Source organism: Ovis canadensis, chromosome 24 (assembly GCF_042477335.2).
Source record: "Ovis canadensis isolate MfBH-ARS-UI-01 breed Bighorn chromosome 24, ARS-UI_OviCan_v2, whole genome shotgun sequence".
NCBI classification, from domain to species: Eukaryota; Metazoa; Chordata; class Mammalia; order Artiodactyla; family Bovidae; genus Ovis; species Ovis canadensis.
Genome location: NC_091268.1, coordinates 46,395,534 through 46,402,388, shown reverse-complemented (window position 1 = coordinate 46,402,388; position 6,855 = coordinate 46,395,534). Strand labels below are relative to the sequence as shown.

General features: G+C 44.4%; 1 non-coding gene across 1 annotated transcript; it reads left to right on the top strand.

The window, feature by feature from the left end:
- Positions 1 to 888: 888 nt before the first annotated feature.
- On the top strand, positions 889 to 961 carry TRNAG-CCC (transfer RNA glycine (anticodon CCC)). The gene has a single exon. It is a non-coding gene; the product is annotated as a tRNA-Gly (tRNA).
- Positions 962 to 6,855: the final 5,894 nt, after the last annotated feature.

The window sequence follows — 6,855 nt, the reverse complement described above, 5'->3', positions numbered from 1 at the left end:
CCTTTTGTCAGCTATGTGACCTGAGATACAGGTCATATAAGAAAAGCAGCAAAAATGCTTGATACTTCCTCTTTACCAACCAAACATGAGAGAGGTTCATAATTTTTATTTTTAGAGTATCATTAAGAACTCAATAATATAAACATTAAAGATTGAAGGCAGAAGAAAAAGAGGGCAACAGAGGATGAGATGGTTGGGTGGCATCACCGATTCAATAGACATGAACTTGGGCAAACTCTGGAAGATGCTGAGGGACAGGGAGGCCTGACTACTGCAGTCCATGGGGTCGCAAAGAATCGGATATGATTTAACAACTGAACAACAGCAACAGTATAAACACATTTAATGTGCTTCAATCTGTTATTCTAATTCTGTTCAAATTAACCTTTGGTCAGTGGAAACCTATTTAATCTCTCTCCTGTGTCCTCCTGAGATGGTCCTTGTCATCACTGACAGCTTCCTTGAGCTCCTGTGACAAAATGCTTCAGGGCCATATGTACATTCTTGTCCCCAGCTAGAATCACCCATCTTTCTAAGAGGACCTGGCTTGGTTTTACGCGAAATAGTATTTAGAGGCCGCAGTCTAAGGTGCTAAGGGTGCTTATTGCTGCTGAGTTGGTGATTTGTTTCTGGGCCTTTGCAATGGACAAAACGGGAAAACATTATATGTTTAAAGAGGTGGGGAAGAGTTTATATCATGCTTTTGGGAGGAGGAGATATTGAATAATATCTTCTAAATGGAGAAAGAACTTTGAGACTGGAAAACAAAGCAGGCAACTCAAAATGTGATTATGAAGTTTACTGTGGGTAACTTACATACAGGAAGAATCAGGCAGAGGTACTGATGGCTACACTCCATGCATCCATTAGGGGTACAGGAGAGGGACTTCCCTGGTGGTCTAGTGGCTAAGACTCAGCACTCCCAATGCAGGGGGTCCAGGTTCAATCCCTGGTCAGGGAACTAGATCCCATATGCTGCAACCAAGAGTTCCCATGCCACAGCTAAAGATCCTGCATGCGGCAACTAAGACCCAGTGCAGCCAAATTAATTAATTAATTACAATAAACATTTTTAAAAGGAAGTACAGAGGATTTTAAAGATCTAAAAATAGATCTGACTGAGAAGCAAATCTGGACCAGTGGGAACCCAGAGTTTTTTTCCTACTTGGGGTCTCATGTCCATTAACTCATCTGCATCAGCAAAGTCATTTTTCCAGTTTTCATAGCAGATGAAGGACAGAGTAAAGGCTGATAGGGAGCTTATCTGACTTTGCTGCATACCTTGTAAGAAGGCTAATGCTCAGTCATACAGAAATGGCAAGAGGCAGGACTGGGGGCCTGGGATGAAAACCAAGTCAGTATGGTTCAGCCACATACCCTATTTCAATTCAAATTCTGAATTACAGGGTTTTTATTGACCTCAGTGACTTTTACATGTATAACCTCTTCCATTAAAATAAAAACAAAATAGTATCCCAGTTAATAATTATTAGTTTTATCCCTTAACACACACAACAGTCTTCAAATAACTACTATCAACAATATGATTACTCAAATCAGTTTACATTTTTCCCAGTTGTTTCTATGTTACAATTCATGGACAATCTCCTAAACTTCTTCTAATCTACAAGTGCCTGCTCTTTCTTTCTCTGTCACAGTGCAAAAACTTATTAATCAAGAAATCAGGACAACGACCTGTAGAATTTCTCACCAGAAAACACATAGTCCTCCCCTTTCTTAAATAAATGTAGCAAACCACACACTTAGCTTTCATCATGGAATCCTGGAAACTGGTCCCTCATGCTGCATAGAGCTCTTCCTTGCTCCTTTTCACAGGGACATAATATTCTAGCATGGGATGTGACATAGTGCTTTCTGGGTTGTTTCTAGCTTTTTTTTTTTTTTTTTGCTATTACAGATAGAGCTGCAGTGTAGAACCTTATATGTACAACTTTTCGTATTTTCATGGACTCTTGAGAATGTAATATACAACCAAGGTTGAGAACTCTTGACCTACAGAAAAAAGCAGGTTATTAAGAAAACCAAGTTTAAATCCCAGCTCTACATTTAACTTACTCCTTATAAAATCTGGATAATAATCTACCTCATGGATTTGTAGAGAGGATTATACAAGCTAAAACATGGAAGGTACTTAAATCAGTTCTCAGCATATCTTAAGAGGGCTGTGTTTATTGTCATTGTTGCTGTGAATCTTTAAAGTTTTTATTTTTTTTTCAATTAAAAGGCTTTACTTTTTATGCTTGGAAAAAAACCCAATAAATAAAAAGGTGCTAAACTTATAATTAAGAATTTGGTTGTAATATATTGACAAAGTCTGGAATTGTAGTTGATTTATAACATTCTGCTAGTTTCAGATGTAAAGCAAAGGGATTCAATTATACTTTTTACATATTCCTTTCCGTTATAGGTTGTTACAAGATATTAAACATAATTCCCTGTGCTACATAATAAATCTTGTTGCTTATCTGTTTTGTATATAGTGGTGTATATCTGTTAATCCCATATGCCTAATTTATCCCTCCTCCGTGACTTTCTCTCTGATAACTATATATTTGTTTTCTATGTCTGGGAGTCTGTTTCTGATTTGCAAATAAATTCACTTGTATTAGAGTCCACATATAAGTGATATCATGTAAGATTTGTCTTTCCCTTTAAATTTGTTAGTTAGCTTCCCTGCCTCAGTTTCCTCAGCCATCCTATCTTAGATGTTGGCACAACAAAATTAGATCATCACTGTGAGCTTTCTTGGAAAAGCTATTATTTCTCTGAAAATGTGGAGCAAGGGTATTATTTTCATCACCATGATTATAGAATGTCCGGTTGGGAGAATTAACAGTATTCATCTGGTGGGTCTCTCATCTCCGGAGCCTCATACAGGGCTTCCTGACTCCACTGAATCAGTAAGACAAACTCAATTCACTCAAACCACTAATTTAATAGATTTTTTATTTTCTACTAAATTGACAGACTGAGTAAATTGACCAAATTGACTGGCTGTTTTGATATCATTTAGACTCAGCTTGAGTGGAGCTAATCATGAAGGGGAAAATAATTGTTATTGACATTGCTGCGGTGATCAAAGACACCCCTGGCATGGTTGAGGGGGAGCACAAGGACCCTCACACATCCACCATCCTCACGCTCCACCCAGCTAAGTCTCAGAACAAACACCGCCCAATCTACTGCAGGCATTAGAGAGGCACTCAAAATAGAAGGCAAAGGGTGGCCGGAAGTAGAGGGGAGCTCTGAAAAGGATCCATCAATATCTAAGTGAATGTAAGGCAACTATACGCCAATAAAATTTTTTTAATTGTTAAAAAAAAAAATTTAACAACATAAATGAACACTATTGGAAGGACTCGTGCCCAGTTCTGAGAGTATGGAAGAGCTATCAGGTCTGAAGAGACTTAGAAGGGGTACAGTAAACAGTAGTCCCCCGAAGATATTAATCCCTAAAAGCTGTGAATGCTACTTTACAAGGCACAAGGGACTTTCGAGATGTGATTAAATTAAGGAACCTGCACTAGGGAGGTTAAGCTGGTTTCTGCAGGTGGGTCGGATGTAATCGCCAACGTCCTCATAAGGCGGAGACCAGGAGAGAACAGGAATAAGACATGTGAGGATGGAAGCAAGAGGATACAGTGATGTGAGCAAGGGCCACGAGCCCAGAAAGGCAGGCGGACTCGAGAAGTAGAAAAGGTAAGAAAACAGGTTCTTCCCTACAGCTCCCAGGAGGAACTCGCCCTGCCAGCACCGTGGGCAAGCTGACTGGACTTCTGGTTTCCATAACGTGTATGTTATGGCAGCCACAGACGCTAACACACAGGCACTAGCCATCTTACAGGTGTAATTCTTGGCAGAAACATGACATTAAAAGGCTGTAAAGAGTGGCAGTCCTGGCACTTCCCTGATAGTGCAGTGCTGAAGAATCCGCCTGCGAATGCAGGGGACACGGGTTCAATCCCCGGTCTGGGGAGATTTCACGTGCCGCGGGGCAACTAAGCCTGAGCGCCACAAGTACGGAAGCCCATGTGCTCTAGCAGCAGGAAAAGCCACTGCAATGAGAGGCCTGAGCACCGCAGTTAGGGAGTAACTGCTCACCCCTGCTCACCCCACCTAGAGAGAGCCCGCATGAAGCAATGAAGACCCAGCACAGCCAAAAATAAATTTAAAAAAAATTTTTTAAGAAAACAGTTTGGCAATTAAAATAAGAGTAGCAATCCTATCCCCTGTTCCTGCTTCAAACAAAGCCATTCTGTTTTAAACGTGGGTTCCATGTACAATTTCATGGAGGAAAGAAAGGATTCTTCTGAAATGGGGGGAGGGAGCAAACTGAAATAGAATTAATATTTGTGGATCTCATACACAGAAAAGGACTGCCCCAGTAGCTCGGCTCAGAGAAGGCAATGGCACCCCACTCCAGTACTCTTGCCTGGAAAATCCCATGGACAGAGGAGCCTGGTAGGCTGCAGTCCATGGGGTCATTAAGAGTCAGACACGACTGAGCGACTTCACTTTCACTTTTCACTTTCATGCATTGGAGAAGGAAATGGCAACCCACTCCAGTATTCTTGCCTGGAGAATCCTAGGAACTGGGGAGCCTGGTGGGCTGCCATCTATGGGGTCACACAGAGTCGGACATGACTGAAGCAACTTAGCAGCAACGGCCGATAGCTCAGCTGGTAAAGAATCCACCTGCAATGCAGGAGACCCCGTTCAATTCCTGGGTCAGGAAGATCCCTTGGAGAAGGGATAGGCTACCCACTCAATTATTCTTGGGCTTCCTTGGTGACTCAGATGATAAAGAATCTGCCTGAAATGCCAGAGACCCGGGTTTGATTCCTGGGTCAGGAAGTTCCCCTGGAGAAGGGAGAGGCTACCCACTCCAGTATTCTTGGGCTTCCCTGGTGGCTCAGTTGGTACATGGAAAACACGTGGGCCAGTGCCTGGCACATAGTGAACATAATAAAATGCAGCTGTGGTGGGGGTGATGGTATTATCTGCCCTGAGTCCTTGCTGTTGCCAAGGACAAACCACAGTTCAGTGCCATTCAGGGACTTGCCCAATGCATCTAGCTGTCAGTAGCAGAACCAACTTTAGAACCCAGGTCTTTATAATGCTGGCATTGACCACAACCCACACCCTGGATCTTCCCCTAAATAGGAAATGCTGCCAGCTGACCAAGGCTTATACTGAAATCAAACTTGCTGCATAAGGGCTGTTTTGATCTCATGTGGTTTGTCTGCGATTCCCACGAGAGCTGACCACTCTGGGTGCTTCCTGTGTGGCCCATCACTACGGTGGACCACAGTGCCGGCCGCTGATCGGCTATCAGAAGGGGCTAGCTGTGCTTGGTTCTCCCCACACCCTGCACCCTAACTGCCGGAGAGAAGAAAGAGCATTGCTCTGCCTGTAGGACAGAATGCCATGGAGGCAGCGGGGCAGGCCAGGCAATGGGCAGGGCCAGTGAGGCAGCGGCGGAAGCAGCTGCTGGCTCATTAAGGACACTGGGTGAAATCTCGGCCACACCAGGCCTAGCCATATGCTCAGACACAAACCACAGCTGCTTGCCCGTGAATCTCTCCTCTAAATGACAGCGGCAGAGACAACATATTCTCCCAGCTCCGGGGCGACTTCTCTTGCTGCTGTCACTTGGTTTGAGGTCCCACTGAGGAGATGTCCTGTTGGCCAAGCATCAAGTAAAAGGGGTAGGAATTTTAGTCCAGCCGGTACTCACCGGCTCACTGTACAAGCTCAGTTGCTTCAGTCATGTCCAACTCTATGGACCCCATGGACTGTAGCCTGCCAGGCTTCTCCATTCATGGGATTCTCCAAGCAAGCGTACTAGAGGGGGTTGCCATGCCCTCCTTCAGGGGATCTTCCCAACCCAGAGATTAAATCTGCATCTCCTGCATTACTAGCAGATTCTTTACTGCTGAGCCACCAGGGAAGACTTAGTTCAGCCAGTAAAGTGAATTCGCTCAATTGTGTCCGACTCTTTGTGACCCCATGGACTGTAGCCTACCAGGCTCCTCTGTCCATAGGATTTTCCAGGCAATAGTACTGGAGTGGATTGCCATTTCCTTCTCCACGGGATCTTCCCAACCCAGGGATTGAACCCAGGTCTCCATTCTGAAGGAGATCAGCCCTGGGATTTCTTTGGAAGGAATGATATTAAAGCTGAAACTCCAGTACTTTGGCCACCTCATCCGAAGAATTGACTCATTGGAAAGGACTTTGATGCTGCAAGGGATTGGGGGCAGAAGAAGGGGATGACAGAGGATGAGATGGCTGGATGGCATCACGGACTCGATGGACGTGAGTCTGAGTGAACTCCGGGAGTTGGTGATGGACAGGGAGGCCTGGCGTGCTGCGATCCATGGGGTCGCAAAGAGTCGGACACGACTGAGCAACTGAACTGAACTGAACTCCTGCATTGTAGACAGATGCTTTACCGTCTGTGCCACCAGGGAAGTACTTTCCTGTAACTGCACTATAGGAAAATGGGAATGAAGGGAAGAAATAGCAGATGAGCTGGGAAAACAGAGCCCTTTGTCACACCCAGCCATCTCATTGTCTGTCCTAACTAGAGGCATTGCCTCCTGTTTGAATAAAGCTCCTCACCTGAGTTTATGAGGTTCTCATCTATCTTGTGCCTACTCACCACTCCGAGGCCTTTTTCTATTTCTCCACTCACACCAAAATGGGTTACCCGTTGACTCCTAAGTATGCCATTCCACTAGAACACAAGGTTCATGGGTGAAGCAACGCAGACTGTCTTTTAAATGCTGTGTCTCCAGACCTTCATGTGCTTGGCACACAGTGCGTGTGTGC